At 40.6% G+C, this 14,614-nt stretch overlaps 1 pseudogene; it reads right to left on the reverse strand.

Moving 5' to 3' along the window:
* Positions 1–9,835: 9,835 nt before the first annotated feature.
* On the reverse strand, positions 9,836–10,839 carry LOC112820626 (Y-box-binding protein 1-like; annotated as a pseudogene).
* Positions 10,840–14,614: the final 3,775 nt, after the last annotated feature.

Genomic DNA, 14,614 nt, shown 5'->3' on the forward strand with positions numbered 1-14,614 from the left:
TAAATATTAAAATCTAGTTGAAATGGATATTTTAGGAGACTAGAGATTACCAAAATTGACCCAACTAGTGTTGGAAAGTTCCATTGTCTTAGTAGAAATAGAGAAAGTTATTAAAGAACTGTCCCACGGGCGCCTGGGTGGCTCAGTCGTTAAGCGTCTGCCTTCGGCTCAGGTCATGGTCTCAGGGTCCTGGGATCGAGTCCCACATCGGGCTCCCTGCTCCGCGGGAGGCCTGCTTCTCCCTCTTCCACTCCCCCTGCTTGTGTACCTGCTCTCGCTGTCTCTGTCAAATAAATAAAATCTTAAAAAAAAAAAAAAACTGTCCCACAACAAAAAGACCAGGCTTAGATGGTTTCACAGTGAAGTACTATAAGAAAACATGAGCGAATTTGTCTTTAATCCTACTGTAGGCAAAGCCTCCAAATCTATAGGCAGTAAAAGAAGACTGATAACTTTGACTACGTAAAATATTTTTGCAGTCAATACACCAGAACTGAAAAACTAGGAGATGGTATTTGGGACATATACTACAAAGGCCAACTGTTCCTTACATGTAAAGAAGAAACCTTAAACAGTGAGAAACAAAAGACCAAAAACACAGCAGAAAAGTGGGAAAGAAGACCTTGTCAGATAAATCACAAATTAACATGTAAAAATGGCCCTTGAACACAGTAAAATTTTACATTCTTAAAGAAATGCAAAGTATATTAAGTGAAATAAGTCCAGCAGAGAAAGTCAATTATCATATGGTTTCACTTATTCGTGGAACATAAGGAACAGCATGGAGGACATTAGGAGAAGGAAGGGAAAAATGGGGGGCGGGAATCGGAGGGGGGAGATGAACCATGAGAGACTATGGACTCCGAGAAACGAACCGAGGGTTCTAGAGGGGAGGGGGGTGGGGGGATGGGTTAGCTCAGTGATGGGTATTAAGGAGGGCACGTACTGCATGGAGCACTGGGTGTTATACGAAAACAATGAATCGTGGATCACCACATCAAAAACTAATGAGGTACTGTATGGTGACTAACATAAAAAAATGCAAAGTGATACACCCCACTGTGATGCCATTTTTCACCTATAAGATTAGTGAAAATCGGTCTTTACAACATGTTGCGTTGGTGAGGCTGTGGGGAGACCTGCCACTTGTGATGCAAACTGGTGCAGCCCTTCCTAAGTGTTATTTGGCAGTACCTCACAAAACAACGTTAAGTATTTACCCTTTGACCCAGCAATCTCACTTCTAGGGATCTAACCTGAAGATACAGCTCCAACCGTATGAAAATACAAATGCACAAAACTTATCATTTGTAACTGGAAAATATTGGGAAAAAATCTGAATGCCCATCCACAGTAGGGGTGTTGCATTGACTGTGGTACCTCCATTCAGGACTTCCGTATGGTGTGAAAAGAATGAAGTTCTCTGTGAACTGATATTGGGGTGTTTTGCCAGGAGATATTGGTTACGTGAAAAAAACAAAGTCCAAATAATGTCTATAACATAGAACTCTTTGTGTAAGTAAGAACAAAATGTAGGAAAAAGTATCTGCTCATCTGTGCAAAATAAATACAGGAAGTTTAAATGAGAAGCTGATGACAGGCTCAGTGTAAAACTGGTATCCTGGACTCTCAGATCCCTCTCTCCATAGTGTAAGTCCTTCCTTCTTCCTGGAAGCAAGAACGCTTAACATGAGATCAGTCCTCTTAACAAAGTTTTAAGTACGCAGCAACACCATATTTATCTATAGATACTTTGTTGTATGGATCTCAGAACTCCTTCATCTTGCACAGCGGGGACTTTAGACATATTGAACAACTCCACATCCCACTCCCGCCCACCCCCCAGGCCCTGGAAACCACTGTTCTATTCTCTGCTTCAGTGAATTTGACTATTGCTGCATCTGGCCAGGGATAGGCTTAGCTTTTAATCAGATACTAAGGTCTCAGGACTGGGGTTAGAAAAATTCATTCAACTGCATTTTGGGAGGCTAGTGTTATTTGCTACTCTGTTAAGTATTTGTTCTTCCAACTCTTACAATCAGTGCAAATGAGGAAAGAAATTGTAGATTGATGCAAAACCCTGATGATTCCAGCACCCACACTGCCCTCCACCCCTAACCTGTCCCAAACTAATGGAGTATGTAGCTTGAGTTACCTGTAAACAAGGCTTCCTATCCCTTTTGGGGCCCTCACTCTTGCTGTTTCCATATTAAGCCCTAAGGAGACTTGTCCTGAGACCTATGATTACAAGTTAGCAGGTCTGATAGTTCCTTGATAGAAGTATCGTCAGAGTCCAGTGGATTATGGTCAAGGGTCTGTGGGAAAGCAAAGAAAGCCAGTCGCATTATTACAAGTTGGGGCATATGTTACCTGGGGAAATAGTAAGGTGAAGGCAGAAATTAGAGCTGAAAGGTGGAAATTCGAACACATTACACCGTATCTGTGTTTATATTTCCTTTTAATTGAAATAGGAAAGACTATTTGAGGCAGTTGTGTAAGGGGAGAGACCCAAATTTAAATCCTGATTCAAGCACTTAAACTAGTGCAATTTTTGCAAAGTATTTAGCTTCTCCGAGCTTTAATTTCCTTATGTGGAAGGCTCTGTCGGCCCCTTTGTTGCACTAGTGAGAACTGGGTAAATCACTGTGTATATTTGCTGTATACTAGGTTTTTAGTGAGTGCTAGGCCATTCCCTCCAATTCTTATCTCATAGTTTTACATCTTTACATTGATTTCTGTGTGAAATTTTTTTCTAAGTTCCCATTCACCTTCTAAGCTGTTAATTGCTGGAATTATCCATGATTGACTATGTCTTTCTTGCTTTCTTTGCCCGCTGTAAAAGTTTTCTCTCTACCCATGGTTTTAATTATGATTTTCTTTCTCCAAGATGTAGTATCAGTATAAGAACTGTTTATATTAATGCCAGAGAACATTGTGAAACTGCATTGATTTCCAACATATGGATGATTGAATCTCACTCTTGTAGGCTTCCTATGTATAAGGTGTTATGTCCCGAGACTAAAAATTATGAATGACATCTAGACTTTTGAAGGAATCTGGTTGTCAACAAAAAATAAAAACAGAATAATAAATATATAACCTATAAGTAATTTTATTATAAAAATTAAATGCTTTTAAAATAAAAAAAAGTTAAATAATGAAAATAGAATGAGACAGGTAAGACAGAGATGCGTAGAGCATGTTATGTGACATTAGAAGGAGTCATTACTTACGTCCGGGGAAATCTTTGTAAAAAAAGATGCGTTTACTGTGGATCTTGAAGGAGGAGAATTTCAAGAAGAAAATCATGTGCAAAATTGGTTATTTGGTGATCTAGCTTAATGTTAACCAAAGCAGGTAAAAGGGGTAGAACAGCAATCTAAAGGGAACAAAACAAACCAGCTTATGTTCCTCATGTTTCTCTCTTTTAGGTGGAAAATTTTTGTAGGGCAAAGATTATGAGAAAAGGCATTCTTTTCCCCATTTGAGTTACTCAATTAGGAAATTACCTCTTATTGAGATTAGCCAAGGGGTTGGTTTAATGGAAACCACTCAGAGATAAGGGGGAATAATAATTATGATCATTTCTGTTGATGATTCTGATTCTGATCATATCTGTCTCATCTTGTGACATGGAGACAGCAGAGCCTTGAAGGCTAGCTGCAGACAGGAGACAGATACCTAGAACCTTGACTTTGGAGACCTTGTTAGAGGGAGACACAAGTCTAGGTCGTACTATGTCTTGTTGGGAATTTGTAAAATGATTGCCTATTGAGCAGTAGTCAGAATTGATTTGAGTAAGAATACTTCATCTGTAATTTATTGATTTGTATGGTGCTTTGAACAAAATAGTAATGCAAGTTGTATTTGTGAAGGGCAAGATCTCTAGATTCAGGAAATCTGGACTCACAGCTGTGTGACTTGGGGACCTTGATTTGTGAATAAAATGAAAGAATGTTAATTCTCACTAGAGTTGAGGAGATCAAAGGTTCAAGTACAGATGAACTCAGTTTAAAACTGTTAAGGGCTTCCATTTATGTCAGTTATTCAAGGGCATAACATTAAACCACCCAACAAATTAGCAAACACATGGTATAGTTTACCATGTCACAAGAAAGCAGGGATTGTTCTCATTTTGTGGAGAAAGCTAGGAGGTCATTACTGAGTTCATAACTTGGGTGGTTTAGATAATAGTTTATAAATGATGACTCTATTTCCTCCAAAACAGTGTTTTTCAAACTATATTTCAGCTCCTTATTGGGAATTGCAATCAATTTAGAGTTGTCACCACGATTTTTTTTCCTAAATGAAACAGAAAAAGTAGAATAGACTAGAATACAATAGAAAAATATATAGCTGTAGCTCATGTAGTAAGGAAACAAACTTTTAAAAAAAATTTGAGAGAGAGCATGAGTAGGGGGAGGGGCAGAGATAGAGGGAAAAGTAGACTCCCCACTGAGCAGGGACCCAGATGAAGACATGGGGCTTGATCCCGGGACCTTGGGATCATGACCCAAGCCGAAGGCAGACCCTCAACTGACTGAGCCACCCAGGCGTCCAGAAACAAACTTCTTAATGTTAAGGTTAGTGTGCTATGTCTGTATACACATGTGTGCGCACACATATATACTTTAACAAGTACTAGCTGGAAATACCAAATGTATTTCTTCAGGTGGTTTGCAGTCAGTATTTGAAAAACTTCGCTCTAGAGAATTTTTACTGATGAATTACACTCTCAAATCTTTCCTCTTATAAGCCTTACATTCTGTGTTCTTATCTGCCTAGCAGACATTTTCTCTGGGTTGTTTAGTTTTTATCTTAAGTTGATATTCCTAAAACTGAACTCTGTACCTCAAACTATTTTATTCTAAATTTATATTTCTATTTACTCTCTATACGCCTAGTTACTCTTGGTCAAGCCCTTAGTAATTTTCAACTCTTGCCTCTCTTCATCTTTAATCAGTGAGGAGGTATAGAGGGTGTGGAACTAACATTAATTAAGTACCTGACATTTATTAGGCAACTCGCCAAATATTTTCTATATTTTGCTTTATGTAACTCTCAAAATACCCTTATATTCAAATGAAGCTCAAAGAGGCTGAGTAACCAGCTCAAGGTCACATGGATTATTTATGTAGAGCAGCTCCTTTGGCTTTGTCAGCTTAGGTCTCTGACTCCAAATACAAATGCCTTGTTATGTCCTGCCACCTTCCCAAATGCACTCTTTAAAATTGTTTCCACAGGAGCTCAGAAGTGATGTTAGACCAGTAACAGTACAGAATAATAATCACTACATGATCTTCGGTTGCTATCAGAACCCATATTGCTGGGAAGGACTCTAGAGCTCTAAACCGTTATTTTACAGAAGATATAATTAAGACACAGAAATGTTAAGTGACTTGACTGAAGCCATAGGCTGATTTGTGGCAGATCCTTGGCCAGAATTCAGGTCTTGATTTTATAACAGTGTTCTTTTTTATCTCTTACTAGCCTCAGGAGCTAGAACAAAGGGTGAAAAGGCAAAAACAGAATCTATATGGCAAAGTGTTCTTGAACACCCCAAGGTGTCAGAGTCTTTAGATGAAATTGACTTATCAAATCCTTAGGATCAGAAATCTTTTGAGATTTTCTTCTGAATCATCAGGGGTCAATATACTTTTAAAAGCCCTTTAATAGCCAATGCTTTGTGTGTGGTTTGAATGGAAGTCTTTCAAAGAAGGAGAATAAAGTTGTTATGAGAGAGGCAGAAATTTTATCACTGGGTCTCCTGGTGAGTTAATGATTTCAAGTATAAGAGAAACAGATTCAGTGAGGCTTGTTTTTGTCTTCCTGTCAGGGCTTCAGCTGACCAAGCTAGGGTGGGGTTTAAGAGAGTCAAGCTCAAGACTGTAGAAACAGCAAGTTGGTTTTATATGCCTGCTCTTCCTCCATTTTTATCTCCCGATAAACTCAGTTAATCCCAACCTTGATCCTGTGACTCACTCATTCATCTCAGCTTTGGGTGGATCCGTTATGGTCTTTATTATGTTTTTAGTTTGGCCCAGTTCAAGATAAGGTTTCCTTCACTTCCATTTTTCTTTTCCCACTCCCAATAAAACCATGTTTACATTCCTAGAAATGTGCTTTTTGTTTGTTCTTCGTCGAGCATTAGATTTTTATTTCAAATTTCTGGCAGTTTGGCAGATAATAGTTGGCAAGGATGGCACAGTGGTTTAACAGTGTCTAAAGATTTTATGTATTTATTTTAGAGAGAGAGTGGGTGCACACGCCCGAGTGCAGAGGGAGAGAGAGAATCTCAAGCAGACTCCCTGCTGAGCACGGAGCCCCACATGTGGCTTGATCTCAGGACCCTGAGATCATGACCTGAACTGAAATCAAGAGTCACATGCTCAACCTATTGAGCCACCCAGGTGCCCTTAAACAATGTCTTTAATATTGGGCTTCCATTGGTCTTGAAATAGAAGTATATCAAAAGTAGAATCTTTATTTGAACACATTGTTTTTATGATAGAAATGACTTCGAAATGCAAAAGGATTTTGGATTATTGATGGATTTGCCTGAGTTTTCAGATTAAAGACATACACTATAAAAAGACTCTTCTACCCACAACTCAGCCTAAGGTAGAAGTATAGTTTGTGGTTTAAAATCATCGATCATTTCAGAAAAATAGACCTCTAGATATGTAACCATGAATATTATCGGGTAAGAGGTCCCATTAATATTCTGAATCAGTGTTTGTTTTTATTTAGAAGGAAAACAACATTCCAAAATAAATGGGGAAATGGAATTCTGGCCTGTATTATGTATGTCAGGGTTTTTCTTAGCTTTGTGCTTTATACTTGTGCCAACTCCTTCTCCCTTCCGTCTGCAATTCCCCCTTAACCGGCTCCTCTTTAAATCCTACTTGGTTAAACAATGTTAAGTTACCAGAGAGTCCTTGTCAAATCCTGAGGACCAGAAGTTCTAGGAGATGTCCTTCTGGATCATTCTGAGTTAACATACCTCTAAAAGCCCATCTTTATTGATCAAATGCTATGTGAACTTATTTGAATTTAATTCCACCCAGAAAGGAGAATAGTTAAGATTCCCAGCTGCACCATGAAAATTCTGCACTATGCCGCACATATAGCCCAGCATTCTCAGAACTCCTAAACTTGTCTACACAGCTTAGTATTTTTCTCTAATTGGTTTGAAGTTATTTCTTATATCCACATTTAGACAAAAATCTATATATACTTAAGTGTTCATGTAGGTCACTGCTGGGCACTGGGGGAGGATTTTTTTTTTTTTAATGGAGAAATCATTACTGATCTCAAATCATTGACTCATCCATTCACCAGACAATCACTTAGCATTTTCTGTGGGATAGGCTCTGTGTTAGGTAGTGGGGATATTAAGTTAATCAAGGTCACTTGGCTGTAATCAACAGGAAACTTGACCAACAGGCGCTTAAACCAGGGTCGGTTAACTTTTTCTATAAAGGGTCAGTTAGTAAATACTTAAGGCTTTTCCATATGGTCTTTATTGCAACTACTCAGCCATTGTAAGAGCAGCCAGAGACCGTATGTAAGTGAAGGGGCATGACTATATTCCAATAAACCTTTATTTACAAAAAACAAGACATGGGCCCATTTGGCCCAAGGCCATAGTTCGCTGGTTTAAACAAATGGGACTTTATTATTCTTAGCTGGGATACCCCCAGATAGCAATTATTGTATTAGAGGCTCAATTCAGGTTAGTTCCACTGTCCCCGAAATCTTTTGGCTTTTTCCCTATGGTTGCAAGATGACTGCTCTTCTCCAGCTATTAGGTTTTGGGGGATATCAGGGAAGCCACATCTAATTTGAGTTATCAAGGAGAGAAATGGCATGTAGATAAAAGTACTCAATGCCATAATTGTGGTGAAAATGAGCTTATAAACATTTAGAGGGAAAGAGATAAGGTGGAATCTCCTGGATAATATCATTTTACTTGAATATTGCTCAGTCTATCAATGGGGGTGAAGATAGATATAGTTAGAATGTTTTTGGGTAGTGGAGTGGAGTGAGCTGAGGAATGGAAAGAGAAAAGGAAATGGGGTAGACAGGCCCAGTTCCTTCTGGTACACCAAGGGTCAGTCCTGCATTTGGATGGCGTGGCCAGTAATTGCTAAGGGAGGAGGAGCAGGGCACAGCTATTACTGGACGTGTCATTTCAGCCAACCGTAGCCAAGTTGGTGCATATTTGAGACACTGAGGTCAGTAAAGTCAGAGAGTAAATTACACAGGTAGTGTGGAAGGCAGAAGTCCAAGCAAGTTTAAAGCTAAGTTGCGGTGCAAGGGTACCCATTACAGGTAGGGATAAGGGCATATTTTAAGCTCCTCTAGTCCAGGGCCCAGGACTGGCTGATGAACCATGTTAAAACCGATACTTTAGGGTGCCTGGGTGGCTCAGATGGTTAAGCGTCTGCCTTCGGCTCAGGTCATGATCCCAGGGTCCTGGGATCGAGTCCCACATCGGGCTCCCTGCTCCTTGGGGAGCCTGCTTCTCCCTCTGCTTCTCTCTCTCTCTTTCTCTCTCTCTCTCTCTCTCCCTCTCTCCCTCTCTCTCCCTCCCTCTCCCCCTCCCTCTCTCTCTCTCCCTCTGTCTCTCATGAATAAATAAATAAAAAAATCTTAAAAAGAAAAAAAATAAATCTCTTTAAAAAAAAACAAAAAACTGATACTTTAGTCTGTGGGCTTCTCCCCAATGCATTAAATCAAATATTTATCTTTTATAAGAGAAGACTTGTGGGATGTTAGGGAAATACTAGAAAAAAAATAAAGCAAAGAATAAAAACTAGTGATTTGTAGACATATAAGACTACTGTCCTTTTTACACAATCCTATGCTGGTTTTGTCCATAATTTTTTATATGACAGCATTTTCCTTGATACTTGAAACTCTTTATAAACATAATTTTTAATGATCTGTTCCATTTCTTAGATGTACCATAACTACTTCCCTAATATTGAATATTCAGTTTTTGTGTTTTTACTGATTGACATATATAATACTTCAATAAATGTCTTATACTGTACATTTTTATTAATGTTTCTGTGGCAGTGTAAAAACATGGCCCTTATATTCTTTGATAATTCTCCTATCTAGGGGTAGGTTCTAGGTCCCTCCCTTTAAATCTTGGATGGAAGGGACCTAGGCCGGTTTTAGGGCATAAGCCTTAAGAAACCAGCGGACTCCACTTCCTGTCTCCTGACACTCATACTCTTGGCCCCCCAGACTCTATGCTGTGAGACAGCCCCAGCAGCCTGTGGAGTGGTCCATATGCAGAAGCCCACACCGGGGTTGGGAGGAATTGACCTCAGAACTCAGCCAATCCCAGCTCCCAGCTGGCCCTAGCTTACCAGCCTTGAAGTAGCTCTTCCTGCCCCAGCTGCCCCAGCTTATGCTGCAGGAAGCAGAGATGAGCCTTTCCTGCAGAATCGCACATTTGTGAGCTAAATATGGGTTGCTGTTGGGTTTTTTTTTTTTTTTTTTGACCTTTATTAACGGGTGCTTGCCGTTTGTTGGTGTTTTTGAAAAAATCAAGTTGTAAACTTTTTATTACAAATTAAAAATGAGGTTCTTAAAAATCTCAACTTGACCAGATATTAAACAAAAACCTTTAAAGATGTAATGAGAAAAACTAGTTGTTTTTTTTTTAAAAAACACGTTTGTCATTACCAAAAAAGACGTCTTTAGGTAAAAATAATAAAAACCCCATGCTGTGTAGATAATGCAGATAGTTCTATTTATCTGGTCAATGGGCAAAAAGCAAGCACTTAAGGTCTTCAGCTCTAATCTTTTGTTCATTTCTTACTGCTGGAATTTCATCTTCATTTCTTCGTGTTGGATGACTAAACCGGATGAGGGTAGAGATGGTAAGCCAGCGTTTACTCAGCCCTGCTCAGCCTCGGGAGCGGACGAATTCTCAGCTGGTGGATCGGCTGCTTTTGCCTCTTTGCCATCTTGTGGTTTAGGGATTTCTGGGCGTCTGCGTCGGTCATTGAAGTCGCGGCGGTACCGACGTTGAGGTGGCTGCTGACCTTGGGTCTCATCTTGATTTTCCTTATTTTCCTCATTGCCACCCTCTCTAGGCTGTCTTTGGCGAGGAGGACCCCTGCGGAATCGTGGTCTATAACCCCCGATACATATTCTGTCTCACCGGTCTACCTTGCTCTCCGGCACCCTGGTTGTCAGCACCTTCCATCCCTTCTCCCTGCACAGGAGGGTTGGAATACTGCGGTCCACGCATGCAGTAAGGTGGGAAGCGTCGCCCGCGGTAGGGCCGGCGCTGTTGGGCCTGGCCTTCGGGAGCACTTAACTCGTTCTTTTCCCCACTCACTATTCTGGTAATTCTGCTGGGAATTGCGTGGAGGACCCCTGCGACGTGGATAGCGTCTAGAATGGTTACGGTCTGCTGCATGTTTACTGCCTTGCCCTGGAACTCCACCAGGGCCTGCCACATTTGCTGCCTCCGCACCCTTTTCTCCTTCAACAACATCAAACTCCACAGTCTCTCCATCTCCTGCACTGCGAAGGTACTTCCTGGGGTTATTCTTCTTTATGGCGGTCTGGTGTCCAAATACATCTTCCTTGGTGTCATTCCCGTTGATGAAACCATGTCCGTTTCTTACATTGAACCATTTTACTGTTCCCAAAACCTTCGTTGCGATGACTTTTTTTGTCCCCGCCGGCACGCGCCGCCGATGTGAGGCCGCCCGGGCCGCCGCTGCCGGTGCTGCCGGGCTTGGTGTTGGCCGCGCTGCGGGCGGGGGGCGGCGGGCGGCTGCTGGGTCTCGGCCTCGCTGCTCATGGTTGCGGTGATGGTGACGGGGGCCGGAGGCGGCAGCTGCTCAGGGCTCTCTGGGGTCCGTTCTGGGTTGCTGTTGTTTTAAGCAGTTAAGTTTTGAAAGATTTATTACACAGCAGTAAATAACCAGAACACTTTCTGTTTGTCTTCTTAGGCTAGATTCTTAGGAAAGACTAAGCATATAAATATTTTAAAAGCTGTTGATCCATATTGCCTTGCAGACCTCAAGAAGGACTATATCAATATCCCCTCCCATCATTAGTGTATGAGCGTGTCCGTTTCGCTGTGCACTTGCCAGCATTGAATATATCAAAAATCACTTCTAATTTTTGAGTGTTAACTTGTTTACTTAATATATTTCTAATAGCCATTTTATGTGAACTATTTTTCTTCTTGATTTGTAGAAATCTTTTAGGGTAGTGTTCTTTTTATCTCTTCCTAGCCTCAGGAACTAGAACAAAGGGTGAAAAGGCAAAAAACAGGTTCTATAGGGCAGCTCTTTTTGTACAAAAAAGATCATCTTGGTTAGTCCTTTAATAAAAGGATGCTACCCTTTTATATTTGTGGCACGTTTCCCCAGCTTATTTGCTTTTGAAACTTTTATCCTTTTAATTTTGTTCATAATTTTTATGTAAATGAACTTGCCATCCAGTCTATTGTTAATGTCTCTCCATGAAAGAATAAGCAGAGAAGATTAATCCTTACAGAATGGCCAGAAATAATACCTGAGGATCCTGTAGAGACAGATCAGAAAACAAAGCAATCTGTAGATATCACATGTATGGGGCAGCCAGCGGTAAGCTGCTTTCCAGAGGCACGTGCTTGTGACTGTGACTGTATCACCAGGGAAGGGCTAGTTCCTTTGGGGATTATCAACAAAACTCTGCAGAAAACACAGAAGAAAAAACAGTTCCCAAGTCTATGGATTGCCTATACCTATTAACAGATGATCACGTCTATATTCTTTCTCTATGAACATAGGCTAGCTCTATGAAGCAAATACTGTCGTCCTATCTAGGAGTCTGCATTTTAATGTAGATAGTAAAGAATGAGACTTAGAAGCTCAAGCGTTTAACATTTTATATATGTCTTTAAAATTGTAAACTTAGAGTGTAAAAGTTAAAATTCTCAAAGAAGAAATTCTATATTTCCAGACACATAGCTATGAACATTTTGGTGAATTGGTCTTATTTTCTAAGCATTTTTAATGTTTGGATTTTTTTTTTTTTTGCGTAAACAATGTATCCTGCACTTCTCACTTAAAGGGAAGTGCTTTCATTGAGTATTACCTAAAACTATCTGTAAACATTTTAACAACTACATAATGTAATATTGTATACTCATTTTGTAGCCTATTAGCTTTTTTCTTTTTTTGTCACTGTTACAGGTTATCTTGCGATGAACATTTTTGTGCTTTTCCTGCATTTTTTATTATTTCTTAGGTGAATTCCAGCAAAGCATGTGAACTTTAAGTCTCATGTGTATGACAAATATTTACTTTCTCAGAAATGCTATTTTCCATAAGTCTAATTTTGCCTGGCTCGTTCAATTTCTGGTTTAGGTTTAAAGGCTATAGGTTGATGTGTCATTGCTAGCCTCAGACTTTATCAGAAGGAAGGCTGGAAGAGAAGGGTAAGCATGGCAGTGGCCCAGAGGATGGGTTTCAGATGAAACTGCCTTCCAAATATTCTGGTGCTTGGAGGGTTGTGGAACCTGGGGGTTTATTTAATGACCCCCCAAAGCTTCCTTATACCAGGTAGTAATTTAGCTGGCATATACTATTAACATATGGGCTCTTCAGAAGCAACAAGGTTTCTACTGAAGACAGGCATAAATGAGCCTGTGGACCTTGTTGGCATGATGAATCAGCCTTTGCAGAACCACGCCTGCCAGGCTCGTGCTGATATATTGGAAGCCCTGTGTCTCTGTAGGTGTCTGTGGGCAGACCTACGGGATGGATGGCCAGCTACGGATAATGCGTCCATGCTCACAGAGGAAAATCTGCTTTACAGGAGCTGCTGAGGGGAAAATTTATTTTAGGCAAAAATTTACTTTGTAAATTACATTGAACATTGTGGAATTAGCCAAATTTGGAAATTCTCTTTTTCAAGTTCCTACTTGGTTTGGCAGCAAGTTTCTTTTTTCTCATTGTATAGCTATTCTTAATCTTCACTGTGGACCAAAATCACCCACGGAGCTTATGAAAATGGGTACTCAGGCCTTAGCCCTAGAGACTGATTCATTAGGTTAGGAGTTGGGGCCCAGAAATCTGCCCCTTTTGGGTGATGCTGATGCAGGTGGTGGTTTGACTGCAGGTAGGGAAACAATAATCTGGGGCTGCAAGGGATAGCCAGTTTTGTTGCCCAAAGCACCCTTCTAAAAAGGATTGTTGCCCCAGCCGTTAGGAGTGCCATCAGCAAATGGCCTTCAGCTCTGCAGCCCTTCAGAGATTGCCTCAGCTGCAGAAAACTGCCTCTCCCATGTGCCTCTTCTCACATCTGGTGACTCCAGCCAGGAGTACAAAGGCCAATTCATCTGGTCATAGGCCAATCTGATGGGCCATTTAGCTCCAGAGCACCTTATGGCAGCAGCTGAGGTGGGGTGGGCCTCACTTCACAGCTCAGCTTCCATCAGAATGGATCCAGAGGGCACGTTCTAATAAATTTCTTGCACATTAGGGGCACCTGGGTGGCTCAGGTGGTGATCCCAGGGTCCTGGGATCCAGCCCCACATCGGGCTTCCTGCTCATCGGGGGAATCTGCTCCCTCTCCCTCTGCTTGTGTGTGCTCTCTCTTGCTCATTCTCTTTCTCAAATAAATAAAATTAAAAAAAATCTTGCACATTAGACACTTAGAGTTGGCTTAATAGAGACCTTGATTGTAAACAGGTGTTCATCCAGGCTCTGTCCTCCAGACAGAGGAGGGCTCATTGAGATACCCTCCACTCTGTCTGTAGCCCCATCTTCACACCTCCCCCGACCCCAGCTTCTGCCACTTTGCCCTCTGCCACACGCTACAGCTTGTCCTTTACCTTCTGCAGACTTCTCTTCTCACTACCCAAGGTTTATCCTTGGTTCATTCACTTCTAATTCAACAAAACTTTGTTAAATAAATTTTAATTTTAATCAGAATTTTCCTGCTTGAAAATATTATAGTCTGGAAGAAATATAGAGTACACAATGAGATTTGTTCCAAGATTCCCTCCTCTCTAAAGAGACCATGGTTTATAACTCTCTCTCCGAATTTATGATACGCATCACCAAGTGAACTGTTACAAGTCTTGAGTCTACTTGTTCTTTCTTACCCATCTGTCCATCCTCACTCACTCCACCTACCATCCATCATCCAGGATGCAAGTTGGAACAATGACTAAGAACAGAGACTTCAGTGTCAAACCAACCTGAGATAGATAATAAGACCTCAATAACAATTGAGCTAATATTTATAGAGCATTTATTCTCTACCATGCACTGTTGATTTAATCCTCACACGGTTCTATGAGATGAATACTATTCACGCTACAGATGAAAAAACTGAGGCACAGAGAGATTAAATAACTTACAGGTCACATCGCTAGTAAGTGGCAGAGTTGAGATTCAAACCCAGTTGTCAATAACTGTTAAGCTATCAAATATCATTGATTTTTTTTATTAATAATTATGGAATCACCATCATTATTGTTAGTATGTGGAAAGAAACTACCCTTTTATCAAACATCTCCCAGGACTCTCATGAAACATTCTTAATTTGGAAAGTCAGTGACTGAGGTCCAGTCTAACAATAC

The sequence above is a fragment of the Callorhinus ursinus genome, unplaced genomic scaffold, assembly GCF_003265705.2.
Source record: "Callorhinus ursinus isolate GAN/ISIS: 27379988/994484 unplaced genomic scaffold, GSC_fseal_2.0 scaffold10, whole genome shotgun sequence".
NCBI lineage: Eukaryota > Metazoa > Chordata > Mammalia > Carnivora > Otariidae > Callorhinus > Callorhinus ursinus.